The sequence below is a fragment of the Ptychodera flava genome, chromosome 3, assembly GCF_041260155.1.
Source record: "Ptychodera flava strain L36383 chromosome 3, AS_Pfla_20210202, whole genome shotgun sequence".
Taxonomy (NCBI): domain Eukaryota; kingdom Metazoa; phylum Hemichordata; class Enteropneusta; family Ptychoderidae; genus Ptychodera; species Ptychodera flava.
In genome coordinates, this window is record NC_091930.1 from 47,454,828 (window position 1) to 47,471,428 (window position 16,601).

General features: G+C 36.5%; 1 protein-coding gene across 1 annotated transcript in view; it reads left to right on the forward strand.

Moving 5' to 3' along the window:
* The window catches only part of LOC139130162 (uncharacterized), an 82,116-nt gene that overhangs the window by 888 nt on the left and 64,627 nt on the right, over positions 1-16,601 (forward strand). The window lies entirely within an intron of this gene.

A 16,601-nucleotide genomic window follows, 5' to 3' on the forward strand; every position in this document is an offset into this window, starting at 1 on the left:
AAGACTTTTTCACAAGTTCGATAACTGTTGAAGGTTTACATTTCTCACAATTCAAAATGCTAGAATTGCACAGTAGAAGAACAGACTCAACAAAATGTAAGAAACACGAGAAACCTTTCTTGTGTAAGCTTTTTTCGAGTTCAATGCAGTATACAGCAAACTGCCCTTGGACACATTCTTAAGGCGAACCCAAAATTTAATAACATTCAAAATAACTGATATCAGTAACGGGTAACGCCCAAGTTCACCAAGACAAGCATAGATGCTGGCAGTTTTACTAACGCCAAGAATGTGTTTACATGCTTTCATATAAATTAAATCAAATTCACTGACAGGTTTTGCAAAATAATCTGTAAATCTTTCCACACTGACTTTTCTGAATAAGTAAGCACCCCACACCTCAGATCCATAAAGCAACACAGGTTTTACTAAAGAATCAAATAAATGTAATTGAACCCCAACTGGTGTTCCATTGAGAGAGTTGAAAGCTTTCATGTAAGCGAACAACGCCCTCGATGCTTTGTTTTTCAAAACTGACCTGGCTTTTTTAAAGTTCGCAGATGAAGTAAAAGTAATACCCAAGTAGGTATAGGAGGGAACAATCTCCAATTTTTTCTTTTGGATAAAGATACTAAATTTGTGGGCATTAAAATTAGCATTGAAAACCCTAACTTTTGTTTTCTTGAGGCTTATTGAAAGTTGCCATTTACTACAATAAGATTCAAGCAGTTGAAGTGAATGCTGTAAACCATGCACTGTGGTTGATAAAAGTACAATATCATCAGCAAACATAAGTATTGGTAGTTTTCTATTGACTAGTAATGGAGCATCAATACATTCTCTGTTAAGTATAGATGGCAAATCATTCAAAAGAGATTAAACAATGTAGGACTGAGATTGCAGCCTTGTCTGGTACTGTACCAATGTGTGAATGAAAATATTTAGTAAAACCAGATGGTAACTTGATACAAGATGTAATGTTGTCATACAGAGACTTGATAATATTTAAAAACTTACTGCTAAAACCTTGTTTAGATAACTTATAAACAATCCCTATGCCAGACACTGTCAAAAGCTTTCTGGAGGTCAACAAAGCATGTAAATAAATGTCTAGATCTACTCTTGTGCTTGTAGTAATTGATAAGAGATTTCAATACAAAAATGTGATCTGAAGTGCGATGACCTTTTTGAAAACCTATTTGTTCACAATTAAGTAAATATTCCCGTTAATAAACTTGTTTGCTCTGTTATTGAGAATCACAGTAAAAAGTTTACCAATACAACTACTAAAAGTAATACCTCTGTAATTTGTAGGGTCATATTCTGACCCAGACTTGTGGATAGGCACTATATGTCCTTTGGCCCAAATAGTAGGAAAAAGTTCAGAACTCAACACAGTATTGAAAATCTTAAGTAAAGCTGGCATCAAAATGGCAGAACCACTTTTAATTATTTCATTTAAAATTGCATCATCACCACAGGCTTTCCCTGATTTTAGAGATCTGATTGCAGCTGACACTTCACTGGCAGCAACATCAGAGTCAAGAATTGCATTATAAGAAAACTTAAAACCATTAGCAAGCTGTTTCTTGACCTTTGCCTGAAAATTGGTATCAAAATGTTGAGAATGTAAACCTTTCTGTGCAAGTGATTTAAAGTGGTTGTACCAAGCATCAGGAGAAATTCTGTCACTAGCAGAGTTATTTTTGTTTTTTAGGGTATTAACCGACTTCCAAAATTTCTTTGGATTTTTCTTTTCAGCATCTGCAATAATTGTTAACATATTTTCTCTAAATGAACGCTTACGGTGTCTTACAGTCTTAGTGTACATTTTTTTATAACGGAAAAATATGCCTCTAATGACTGGGTCATAGGGGTTTTTGTGTAAAAGTTTACCCATCTTACAAGTCTGCCTTTTCAATTCATAACACGAGTAATCATACCATGGTTTGTTGATTTTTCTCTTCTTTTGTTTTGTTCTCATTTTAAGATTTTTACATGCCATGTGGATGATCTTAACAAAATCACCAACTAACAAATTAATGCCACACATGTCAACATCATATTTCTTACTTAATAACAAATTAATGTGGTTTTTAACCATTGGATTATTTAATCCCTTAATAAATAGTTCCGAATTTGACCAAATATAAGAGTTTGGTAAAGCACTGAGAAGGTTGTCATACTGTGTATTGAATTGAACATGTGGTAACTTAAAACCAAGTGAAATTATACAGTGATCAGATAAATGACTTGGATAATCTACGTGAAAATATTCACACAGCTGTAAAACACCATGACTAACAGTACCATAATCTACTGTGCTACAACCATTATTATGATAGCAAGTTGTCATGCCCAACAGATCACCACTGACACGGCCATTTAAAACTAATAATCTACTTGTTGTACAGAGAGATATTAACTTCCTGGCATAAGGATTAACAAATTATCTATGTTCTTTCTAGCAAAGACAGATTCATCATAATCATTTTCCAGATTTTGGGGTAGCTGATCAGAAATAAAATCCTCTAACGTACCTGTGCGTGCATTGAAGTCACCCAACATGATGACTTTACCAGAAGACAGATAGGTTTGCAACTCCTTTTCAATCATTTCATAAGGATCAAAATCAGTAACAATTTTTGTCTTTTTGTCATTCGTAACATGTAACCTGAATTTTCGGGAGGAAAGTAGACAAAGCAAATGAAAACGTCATGACTGATATTAAAAAATGACTTATCTAATCTTAGCCAAACAGCAAAATCATGTTTCTTTTGTAAATTTATAACACCAGCTCGTAAGGAGTTTTTAATAAATACACAAATGCCTCCACTAGTTTTTCGACCAATAACACCCATAGATCTATAAGAATTATAACAATAGTAATCATCAATAGAAATACACTGGTCAGAAGATGACCATGATTCAACAATTCCAAAAATGTCAAATTTCATAACCCTACCAAGGAAATCGGGGTCAGACATCTTACTATCAGAAAGACCTTGAATATTCCAACATGCTAAGTTAATAATAGGTTTTGATACAACCATACTTGAATTACATACCATAAAGCACAAAGGAGTAACCTTTGGCTGGGAGAAATCAGCAATATGATACAAATATTATACTAATACTGGAACTTATCACGGAAAGGAAAGAGGGAAAAAAACAATATAGACAAGGATGAAAAGATGGGAAGGAAGGAAGGAAGGAAGGGGAAAAAATACGTACCACCCTCATCCCTTTTTCACTCATGGATTTGAAGTGAATTAACACAGAGAAAGGTTCTTATTCAATTTAGTTACCCACTATAACCAACACACTGTTGTGGGTTTGAAAACATGACATTAGCACCTGGAGCAACTGTTCCAGATGTTACATTGGAATTTAAGTAAACATTTCTAAAATTGCCTCTTGGCACAGAAACACTTGTGGAACCATGAAAAGTGTTTGGAGTGCCTACTGGGTTAGTATAGCCTCCACTTTGAGATTGTTGTAGATAATTTTGATTGGGAAGTACAGTCCCTTTACTATTTTGATCAACACTAGACTGGCAGATGAAAGGCATGCTAGAATTTCCATCTGCACATATACCAGAGTATATTTGACCAATATTTACTGGGTAAACAGATCCATTTATTGGATAGCCATGACGTGGCCATGCATAGCCAGTAGAATGTGTAGCGGCATTGCTTTGTAAGGAATTCCATGAGTTTAAAACCACTGGAGCAGGAATTTGAGACATTAGACCCTTCAATATTAGGATCGTTAAATCTGTTATTATTCAAGCTAGGCAGCTGATGTTGTGTTATATTTCTTGCATTTGATTGCTTCTCACTGTGATAAACAAAATCACTCCCATTTTTCACAGGGGTCGTGTTTCTGCCTCTAAATGGGACACGTTTTGAGCGACTGTAGCTCACATGAACAGGTATTGGTCTGCTAGTTTTAACTACTAAACTGCATTGTGTTATTCTCAGACTGCATATCAACATTACGTACATGCCATCTATTTTTGTTACCTATGGTAACTCTGGTAGTCTTCCCATACACAGCTCTTCTGATAGACATCGCAAGCTCAGCAGTACCACTGCGATTCAAATGTAACCCATCTCTGTTAAACAAGTTTCTATTACATCTCTTGAAAAGCTCAAATGAGTCAATGTCATTTTACGACAGGCAATTAACATGTGGTTATTCATTTCACATAAAGCATCCTCAATCTCAATATCATATCTTGGTAGGATACTGTTTACAAAAACATTAGCTGAGCAGAAATTTATATTACACTCATTGATGACCTCATCAAACATATTCCTGCAATCATCAAGTGGAATAGAGGCAATATCATTTGTTCCCAGATTGATAATAACATCAGTGACAATCTCAGGTTTACTGTACTGTACAAGGACAGCTTTGGCTTCTTGAAAATTTGAAGCCCTCACTTTATGTACATATGAACCTGGCAAGATACGTTTCTGATCAATAAACTTACCAGTTGAATCAGTAATAAGCAAAACTGATCTCTGATTCTGAGCTTTGAAATGAGAATTCTCATAAGGAACATTACTACTATGGGCATAGCTTCTTTTCTCACTGTGATGATGATAGGCCATACTAGGTTTTGTTGATTCTGTTTGAACACTGGTAGTGACCCTTGGAGAGTCTGACTCTCCCAATTCAGAAAGTACACTGAATCTGTTTGAAGTACTTACATTTACATCATAACTTGGTGTAGAGCTATTCTTAGAAATATCTGCTTGAATAGCAGAATCAACATTACCAATATTAGGCACTGTATGAAAAGGATCAGGCCGGATATTAGTTTGCACAGCAGTATCAACAAAGCCATTTACAGTTGGTATTTCATTCATATCAGATTGAATAGCAACATCAACTTTCTGACAAACATTAGTAAATGAGGTACTACTTTTACCACTTACTCTGTTACATCTTGAAAGAAATTCAGCTTTCATACATTTCATTTCTGCTTTCAAATTATTTACCTCTATACGAAGTGCATCAATTTCTGATAATGTAGACATTCTTTCTGTGCATTTACAACTTTACTTCATCGTCAAATCTTGCTTTTCCACTTTGACTTTATTTGAAAAGCGGACAATTTCATCTCTGTAATCTTCTCTGATCTGGGAAATCTCTTGTATTGCTGATACAAGACTGCCCTGTAAGTCTTGTACCATACCCTCAATACTTTCAATACACTATAGAGTTTATTACATGATACATAATTACAAGATTTGTCACGTCTGTTCCTGGACTTTACAATTTTGGAAGCAGTAAAAGCAGGTGATTTTGGAACACGTATATCACCCGAACAGGATGACCACTCACTATCTGAGTCAATTACTGGGTTGACGTCCTTAACAGGTGGTGCCTCACGTGTAACGTTGTGCTTGGAAGTACTGCTGGTAACGTTCTTGCTGGTGAAAGACAATGTAACATCCGTGTCCGGAATGATAGTGAAGTCCGACTCTACCGGTGACTCCATATCACAGCTGTTAACAGAACTCTTAACAGTAGATGTCCGAACAGAGCCAATATCCCCTGTAGACACTTCTGGGTCAGATTCATAGCTCTTGGCCTTCATTTCTCCCTCTACATCTGAATCATGGTCTGTATCACTATCTTCTGTACCATCATATGACATCAAAGTATCAAACGACTTTATCCAAAGTCTGAGATGAGCTGCGCTACCCTGGACCATGATTGTTCCCCTGTTATAAATGGAAACTGCAATAAATGAAGTCTGTTCACCATCTACTTGCTTATTAATGTGATATTGGGTGCCACCTGGAATATTAGAAACACTTATTGAGGAGTTCAAATCATTAAAGTAGTGCTTAATACGATCTTGCCACAGGGTTACTTCTGTAGTGAATAAAATGGCATCACACGGTATCTTGTTGACAGAACCATCCGGGTTAAATTCAGACCTGTAGTCAACAATTAACTTCTCCGGATTTTTTCTCAGGATGCTATCTTTCAGTTTTTTCTTCTTACTTTTACCTAACTTCGAGTCAGTTATTAGTTCAGCAACATTACTACTCGACCACTGCAAACTGAAAGGTTGGCTACTTCCGCTGCAAACACCGGGGTTAGCATTTTCATTGGCAATGGTATGCAACAAATCCATCGACTCAACAGTAGATTTTGCAGCAAATTCGCTCGATGATGCACTACACCCTTCAGCTGTCTTCAATTTCTTGACACGCGGAGTTGTAAACAGTAAACTATCAAACTCCGAGTCACTGTTATAGTAGATATAGTCATTATCAAATGATAACCTCGTAGTTGAGCGACATGACCGTCGTAAGTTGGACGGGACGGTGGCTCCTTCAATGTATACATCAAAATTACTCCTTCATATGCTCATGTATATGTACCCAAAGAGCTTATCCTTGGAGGGGGGGGATATCCGAATAGAAAAGGTGTTCGGGTATTAGCTGTGGGTCCATAGCTGTGTTGTTTTCAGACGGGAGTCCTGCTTTGACGGGCTGGTTTTGACTTTTACGATTTTAACCCCGCCACCACAGCTATGGCAGATGGGCCGGAAACAGCGTAGACTATAGCGTCCACGTACGCCCGACAGCACCCTTGTTACAACTTTGTTCGGCGATATTTCCAAAAGTTTCCATCCAAATTACAAATTGCCATTACTCAGGTACTCAAGAACCTCAGCTTTTTCAGCTTCATTAATGGTCAGATCTCCTTTTTCGTCACCACTCTTCGATAGATGAGGTATTCCACTCTTTACTTTTGTTTTAGTATTGACATAGTTCCAAAATTTCTTTGGGTTCTGTCCAACTTGTTTAGCTAAGCTGCTCTCATATGTTTTAACAGCTTTCTGGTCAGTCTTCTTATGTTATTTCTCAGTTTACAGTATTCCTTAAAACTTCGTGGTCCTTGGTTTGTAAGTAATTCCTCCATAGTCTGGTTTTTCTTTTAATTTTTGCTCCAGTTTTATGGACAAGTGGAACACGCCCTTTTATCCTGTTAGTACTTTGTTTCATTGGGGATGCAATCTCTTCCGCTTCTTTCACTTTTGTTTTAATGCCCGCCATTGGCTATCAATATTGTCCATATGACTGTTCAGTAGTTGCTCCCAATCTACGTTCAGTAGTTCCTTCAGTTTCCCATAGTCACCTTTATCATAATTTCTTCTGGGGGTTTTACTGTTGTTGATTTTGTGAGAGACGTTCAGTTTAACACACAGTATCGCACGGTCACTCTTACCTAGTGGAGCTTCGATTGCTACATGGTCACAATACCCTCATCATTTGAGAGAACAAGGTCAATCAAGGATGGCTTGTCTGATCCTATGCCCCTTGTCGGCGAAGTTACATGTTGAAATAGATAACTATCATGTACAGCTTCTAGAAACTTGAAATCTTCACTGTTTTCACTTATCACACATTTGCCAATCAATGTTCCTATAATTTAGATCTCATGTGATGATTAAGTGAGAATAGCGCTTGTCTGCAAGCTTGGTAATTAGATGATTAATGTTGCTGTTGTTTATTAGGCCAAAGTAAGTAAATTCTTTGTTTTGCGCCCGCGCGCGCCTAGGTTTTTGGAAATTTTTCGGAAAAAAACACAAACTTTCCTTTCAAATTTCGCCGTTGGTGGCGCTATTTTGTCGCAAAAACAAGTCGTGGCTTTTAACTTTGCGACGAAACACTCCTTTACGGCAGTCAGATTCCATGCGGTGACGTAAAACATTACTCTCTATATATTTACCCAGTACTCTCAGCGTCACGCCAGGGCCTCACGTTCGCTCGCTGTCTGTTGTGGCTTTGCCTGTTGTGGCTTTGTCGTCACGATAAAAAATGGATGAAAGCGGGAAATAATCGAAGTTAAAAAAACAGCAGACCTTTGCACGGCAACTTGAAGACATGGTCATTTCGAGCAATCGGGACTTGAACAGAGAGAGATTCAGTCTGCCGATTGGACTTGGGTACCACGACTCAGAGAGTATGGCAGACGGAAAAATCGGAAAGTGTTGAGGCCTATCCTAGTTAACTGGTCTTTTAAGTTTGCGACAAATTGGTTAGTTCGTCCATTTTAACTTGCAACAAAAATAAACCAGTGATCAGTACTGTAAACGAAAGGCCTGTACGTAGAGTTTGGGTATGGGAAAGTAGGCCTATATTAGAATCCCTCTGTGAAAGTTCAAACTTGTAGTAGGCGGTCGTAGCTGCTCTTGAAGGAGGTCACACTTTCTGCATTAATGACATCGGCTGGTAATTTATTCCAGGTGTCCACAACTCTTGCTGAAAAAAGTACTTTCTTGTGTTAAGTCGAACAGTTAGTTTAAGGTTCCAAGACAAGAAATTGACCATTTTAAACTAACAATTCTCTAGTGTTTAATAAGCTCAGAACCCCCGTAAATTGTATATTTTCGGGTAGCCTAGATATAGGGGAACACTTTTGTAACCATAGTGTCACCATTGTTTACATAACTATCACGTGACAGGTAATTTGCATAACCTTTCAAAAATCGGTTTTCCCTATGTTTTGTTTCAATGCTTTGAGATATGTTGCTGAAATTTGTGTGAGTGCAAGCTGTCGTAAGGGTCTTCAAAAGTGTGTCTCAGAATTTTTTTAAACCTTCTTAAACTGTTTTTATGCCAGAAAAACTTCCAGAGAAGTGAATTTAACCGTAGTTGATTTCTTTAAAATTGTGCTCCAAAAAAGGTAAGCAAGATATAAAAAACTGAGACACACTTTGAAAGAATGTAATGACAGCTTGCATTCCAGCACGTTTGAGTCAGATATTTTGAAGTATTGAGACAAAACATAGGAAAACCGATTTTTTAAAGGTTATGCAAGTTACCTTGTCACGTGATAGTTATGTAAACAATGGTGACACTGTGGTTACCAAAATGTTCCCCTATATCTAGTCTTTCAGAAAATATATACTTTACGGGGTTCTGAGCTTTTTAACCGTTAGAGAATTGTTAAATTAAAAGGTCAAATTTCTTGTCTTGGAACCTTATGAAGTTTGGGACAGTGTCCTCAAGTTCTCGAGTCGGCTGGTAACTCAAGTGAAAGGTTACAGTGGTCATGGCCTTTGATGACTAATTCTAGAGTTGAATCATGTCACCGCGAATTCTTCTTTGTTAAAGTGTCATTAAACCTAGCTGTTTAAGTCTATTTTGATAATTGTAGTGTTGGGGTTTAGGTATTATTTGCCGTGCTAAGATTTTTATGTCCGTTTGTAGCCATGGTGACAAAGCTTGTACTGCATGACTTTGAGTTGTGGTCTCACAAGTTGCTTGTAAAGACGAAGAATGACATTTTTTTTATTTGATCGACAATGATCGTTTGATGAGATCAACATTCTGTTTGCTTTTTTGCAAACTTATCACATTTGCTTGAAGGTTTTAAGGTAGAATGAAGTAGATCGCCCAAGTCATTTTCTTCAGTTGTACGTCCCAGTGAAATATTGTTCATTGAGTATTTATTGAAGGGGTTGTTGTAGCCAATATGCGTCCGCCAGTGTTCACTCATTTTTTGTAGCTTGTCCAAATCAGCTTGTAGAATTTCAGGATCACTACAATTTCGCAGGGGATGATATGTCTTGGTATTGTCAGTAATTTTTTGAGTTCAGAACTAATTTCACCGCCAGTATGATTGATGTAGATTAGAAAGAGTACTGATCCAAGAACTGAACCCTTTGGGACACCTCTTGTGACGTATTCTCCATTCAGATGCTCCACTTATGACTACTCGCTGTTTTGTATTTGTCAATCATGCTTTGACCCACTGTAGAATATTTCCATTTATGCCATGATACTTCATCTTTTCAATCAATCTGGGTGTGGTACTTTGAAAGTGCAAGGAATATAGATGTGAAGCTTCCACCTAAATTTGGGTCTGATGAGTGTGTGTGGAGAATGACAATTGCGAAATGCTTTCTTTTATTTGATGGAAAGAAAGGTGCTGGTTTTACGGATGGTCCCGAGGAAGCTACAGGGAATACTTTTGTCAATTTATATATCACCAATTTCTTCTTCTCTCTGATGCCCCATCTTTCTAAAATTGAATGCAGAGGCTACAAGTTACCATTTCTGTTTGGTGTTTTCTTTCAAAACAGACACCTTTCAGCAAAACTATGACATTCCATCAGAGCATAGACATTATAAGAAACTTGAAAAAAACGTACAAGAACTTGAGGACAAAAGACCGCTACTGTATACTGTTATAGTGTACCCATTCCTCAAACTGTCCAGATTAAAGTAATTTGATGAGGCTGTCAAGTTGCTGTGCAATGGCATTGACATGTGGACACTTTGAATGCACAAGAAAGAAATCTAAAACTAATAAGAGAAAAGCAAACGTCAAAGAATGACTTTATTTTGATCCATTTGTTATGAAAATGCATACAGTGTGTCACACTGTGACAGGAGTATTCATGTGGTTTGAGAAAAATTTATCCAATAAAGGCAAACAGATTTTGTTTTAAATTTTCTGTGTGTGTTTTTACCCGCTTACCCGCGTACCTTTTAGGGTTTTGAGTGGACGCAAAACAAAGAATTTACTTACTTTGGCCTTATTGTAGAAGCTGGGCTTCGATAAATAGAACAAAAACATAGAATATCACTCTTCTAGATTTTCACTTCTAATACCATAGCTTCGTTGATATCTGTATTTACCATTGTAGATATATCGATAACTGAAAAGTCTAAATCCTTATTTACATAGATGGTCATTCCTCTGCCAATCTTCACCAAGATATTTAATGCTCACACTCATATCCATTGATGCCGTGTTAAGCTAAGTTAGTTTTCCATATTGCGTGTCTTTGGGCTAACCTCTGATATAGCTATAATGTCTGGTTTGGCATTTGCAAAGTTAATTTTGGCTTTAAGCTCGATGATTTTAGCTGAAGTAAGAACATCGGCATTGGATGACCATATTATCAAACTGCTCTGTTTTCTCCCCTCTTTTTTACCCAGACAACTTTTCTGTTCCATGGTTCGCCTCGAACTGTATTAAAGCACTTGAGGGTCCACGTTTTCCTGGTTTTTAGTCCCCATGGACACCGTTCGGGGGGACTTATGGGTTTGGTCATGTCAGTGCGTGCGCGTGCGTCCGTTCACGCAGATATCTCAGAGATGATTGGAGCGATTTCATTCAAACTTGGTACAAGGATTACTTCATATGTCATACATACGCACGTATATTTGTTTTGTGATACGATCCAATATGGCCGCCAGGTGTCCATTTTATCACGATTTTTTCATGTCCAGAGCCATAACTCAGACATGTTTCAACCGATTTTATTCAAAGTTGGTACAAGGACATTTACCTATGTCATAGATATGCACGTCAATTTGTTTTGTGATACGATCCAATATTGCTGCCGTGCGGCCTTTTTGTTAACGATTTTTTAGCTCCGCTGTCAGTGATGCGGAGCTTATCAAATAGGTTGATTTCCTGTCGTCGTCCGTCGTCCGTCGTTGTTGTCGTCCATCAACATTTGCCTTCTCCTCTGAAACCACATGTCCGATTGCTTTGAAATTTTATATGCAGTTCACTTGGGGGACCTCATTTACGTTAATTCAAATTGTGGTGAAATTTGCATATTTGTATTTTTGGGGCATTTTTTGCTGTTTTGGGTAAAAAATCTTCTCTGAAACCGCTTGTCTGATTGCTTTGAAATTTTATGTGCAGTTTACTTAGGGTGACTATAGTCAGATTTTTTTCACATCGTGGTGAAATTTGCATATTTGTTTTTTACGGCAATTTTTGTCGTTTTTGGTAAAAAATCTTTAAAACTCTTTTTTTTTCAGAACTACCAGTCAGATAGCTTTGATATTTGGTACATAGGTCTGTAGGGATGATCTATTTCAGATTTGTTCAAATTATGCAGAAATATGCAAATATGCATTTTTAGGCAATTTCTGCCATTCTTGGTCAAAAATGTGTTTCTCAAAAAGTACTGGTCTGATAGCTTTGAAATTTGGTATACAGGTTTCTATACATGAACTAAGATATATATGTTGAATTTCTGAGCAATGTGTAATTTTGTATTTGGGGGCATTTTTGCCGTTTTTGGTCAAAAAATGTGTATTTCCAAAACTACTTATCTGATAGCTTTGCAATTTGGTAACAGGTTCCGACAGAAAAAGCTAATGCTATTTATTGTAATTGATGAAATCTGCAATTTTGTAGTTTTCGGGAAATTTTTGCCATTTTTGGTCGAAAATGTGTTTCTCAAAAAGTAATGGTCTGATAGCTTTGAAATTTGGTATACAGGTTTCTACAGATGAATTGAACTAAGTAATATATTGAATTTCTGATTAAATCTGCAATTTTGTATTTTTGGGCAATTTTTGCCATTTTTAGTCAAAAAATGTGTATTTCCAAAACTACTCATCTGGTAGCTTTGCAATTTGGTATACAGGTTCCTACAGATGAGCCTTATGATATTATTGAAATTATGATGAAATCTGCAATTTTGTAATTTTTCGGGTAATTTTTGCCATTGTTGGTCACAAAATGTGTTTCCCAAAAAGGACTGGTCTGATAGCTTTGAAATTTGGTAGACATATTTACAGATGAACTAAAAAATACTAAAACATATATATTTAATTTCTGATGAAATCAGTAATTTTGAATTTTCGGCAATTTTTGCTATATTTGGTCAAAAACTGTGTATTTCCAAAACTACTCATCTGATAGCTTTGAAATTTGGTATACAGATTTTTCTATAGATGAACTAAATGATATTTATTGAAATAATGACAAAATCTGCAATTTTGTATTTTTGGGGCAATTTTTCCATTTTTTGGTCAAAAATGTGTTTCTCAAAATGTACTGGTCAGATAGCTTTGAAATTGGATATGCAGGTTCCTACAGATTAACTAAATTCGATATTTTGAAACTATGATGAAATCTGCAATTTGGGTTTTTGGGGGCAATTTTTTCCCAGTTTTGTTCAAAACATTTGTTTCTCAAAAACTGCAAGTCGATAGCTTTGATATTTGGTATACAGGTTCCAAGGGATTATTGTAATATATGATAGATTGAAATTATGGTGAAATCTGCAATTTTTAGCTACTATAGACTATAGACTATGGAAGCTAAAGGGATGTGATCTGTCCTGCGTCCGTCGTCAGTCTGTATGTATGTAAGTATGTATGTCCATTTGTGAGACGCCCGTCAACTCAAATATCTTGAGAACCGCAGTACTTACTGATTTGATATTTGTTGTGTAGATGGAAAATACGATTTTGAGAAACCATTTTTTTAATTTTTTGATATTGTTGAAATTATGCAAATTAGCGCCAAAAAGGCGTTTTTGGTAAAAAATCTTCTTCATAACCGCTGGTCAGACAGCTTTGTTATTTGGTATCTGGTCCCTAGGGATAACCCAACTTAGATTTGTTCAAATCGTGATGAAATATGCAAATCGGTATTTTTAAGATATTTTTATTTGTCATTTTTGGTCAAAACTTTATTCCATCAAAACCGCTCGTCTCACAGCCTTGATATTCGATATGCAGGTTCCTACAGATGGACTAAATATGATGTATTGAATATATGACGAAATCTGCAATTTTGAATTTGTGGTGCAATTTTTACTATTTTTGGTCAAAATATGTGTTTCTCAAAAGTTACTCATCTGATAGCCTTGATATTTGGTATAAGGTTCCTGGTCTATCTTAAGGTAGAACGCACCTCGGGAACAGACATTCGGACTCTAAAACGTTTACACTTCTCTTCTGATATACCACATGTGGGGGTTCATTTTAAAGCTCTTGGTGAACGAAAAAATTTCAATGGCTTAGTTTTCGAAATTCGAAAATTTTTATTTTTCTGCATAGAGGTAACCACAGTCCCTCCACTTTGTGGAGGGACCGTGAGTAACACAGGAAATGCGGCCATTTTGAATTTCTAATATCGGTAAATGTTGGGTAATTTGTTTCTCTTGTTCCAAAATTTGCACCCCCGATTTTTATTCATGATTTTGAAAGAGAATGATTGAAAGATTCCTTGAGGAAATTTATAGCAAAAGTTTAAGTCTTTCACTTTCGAGGTGCATACTACCTGAATGTAATATATTGAAATTATGATAAAATCATCAATTTTGTATTTTTGCAGCTAATCTTGCCATTTTTGTCAGGTCATCCTGAAATGAGCTATCAAAGATATCCACCTTCTTCATCAATACATGTGTCACAAAAAGTTACTCTCTATATAACATGTACAGCAGAGGTCTATAAACTGTTGGGTCTCTTGTTTTTTCAAAACCGCTGGTCAGACAGCTTCAATATTTTGTTTACAGGTCCCAAGGATGACCTTAGTGAGATAATTTCATACAGTCAGAAAATACTTAATTTTGTATCCATGTCTATAATATCTTCAGGGACTTTGGCCCTATGTTTATTTTTGGGGGCAATTTTTGCCATTTTTGGTCAGAAAATTTTATTCTCAAAAAACTACTCGTCAGATAGCTTTGGTGGACGTGTTCTTAGGAATGATCCGATGTGATATATTCAAATTATGATGAAATCTTCAATTGTATATTTTTGCAGCTATTTTAGCCACTTTTTTCTGGCCACTGAAATGAGCTATCAAAGATTTCCACCTTCTTCATCAACATGTGTCAAAAATAGTTATTCTCTACATAAACACAGCGGAGCTATATCGGCCGCTAGGTCGCTTGTCATTTATAGAGCCATAACTCAGACATGTATCAAGCGAATTTATCCAAAGTTGGTATAAGGAGATTGACTAATGTCATGCAGATGCACGTCAATTTGTTTCATGATACGATCCAATATGGCTGCTGTGCGACCATTTTGTTACGATTTTTTCATGTACAAAGCCATAACTCGGCATATCTCAACCGATTTTATTCAAAGTTGGTACAAGGACATTGACCTATGTCCTACATATGCATGTCGATTTGTTTTGTGATACAATCCAATATGGCCGCCAGGCGGCCATTTTATTACAATTTTTTTACGTACAGAGCCAATTACTCAGACATGTTTGAACCGATTTCATTGAAAGTTGATACAAGGACATTGACCAATGTCATAAATGTGTACTTCAATTTGTTTTGTGATATGATCCAATATGGCTGCCGTGCGGCCATTTTGTTACGATTTTTTTCATGTATAGAGCCATAACTCAGACATGTATCAAGCGACTTTATCCAAAGCTGGTACAAGGAGATTGACTAATGTAATGCATATGCACGTCAATTTGTTTTGTGATACGATCCAATAAGGCTGCCGTGCGGCCATTTTGTTACGATTTTTTCATGTACAGAGCCATAATACTCAGGCATATCTCAACCGATTCTATTCAAAGTAGGTACAAGCTTAAGGACATTAACCTATGTCATACATATGTAAGTCGATTTGTTCCAATATGGCTGCATGGCAGCCATTTCATACGATTTTTTTCATGTCCTTAGCCAAAACTCAGGCACGTCTCAACCGATTTTATTCACTGATTTTATTCAAACGTAATACAAGGACATTGACCTATGTCATACATATGCACATTGATTTGTTTTGTGATACGATCCAATATGGCCGCCGTGTGCCCATTTTTGTACGATTTTTTCATGTCCGGATCCATGACTCGGACATGTATCAAGCAAATTTATTCAAAGTTGTTTCAAGGACATTGACTTATGTTATACATATGTGCGTCGATTGGTTTCATGATTGGTACAATATGGTCACATGGTGGCAATTTTGTTATGTTTTTTTCATGTCGAGAGCCATAACTCTGGCAAGTCTCAACTGTTTTAGCTCCATAGCCATATGTATATATGGCAATGGAAGCTATTCTTTATAGGCTAGGGAACTGTCTGTATGTCTGTATGTCTGTCTGTATGTATGTCTGTATGTCTGTCCGTCAACATCAAAAACTCCAGAACCGCTGCATATTTAATCTTGATATTTGGTGTGTACATGGATGATGGGCTGTAGATGAGATTTTATTCAAATAAAGTTGTCTTTGCCAAAAATATGCAAATTAAGTGAAAAAATGTAAAAACCGTCAAAATTGACAAAACTCAATAACCACTGAGCAGATTACATGAAAAATTAGCATGTAAGTACTTTGGGCTGACCTGAAATGATTGTGCCCATCTTGGGTCAGGATCTTGGACTTGCTATTTTTCATGAATTTTTTTGTAATTTTCTCCCATTTTTGGTCAAAAAATCTTCTTCTCTAAAACCACAAGTCCGATTGATTTGAATCTTGGTATGGAAGTTCATAGGAGTGACCTTTCCCAAATTTGGGCAAATCGTGGTGAAATTTGCATATTTTTAGTTTACACGTCCATAGACTCCCATGTATAAGGCAGATCTCCTTAGACTCCAATGTTTAAGGCCATGAAAAATAAAAATTTAGTTTCTCATCGTATTCATATTGCAAAAAGGATGCAGTGACACAATTTTTAGTTCCCACGGATGAAGTCCAGTGGGCTTATAAATTGGGTCATGTCAGTCTGTTTGTCCATCCATGAGTCCATCCGTTCACGCAGATATCTCGGATATTTTGACAAAATGTCATGTGACCTCGATGACCTTTGACCTCAAATATAC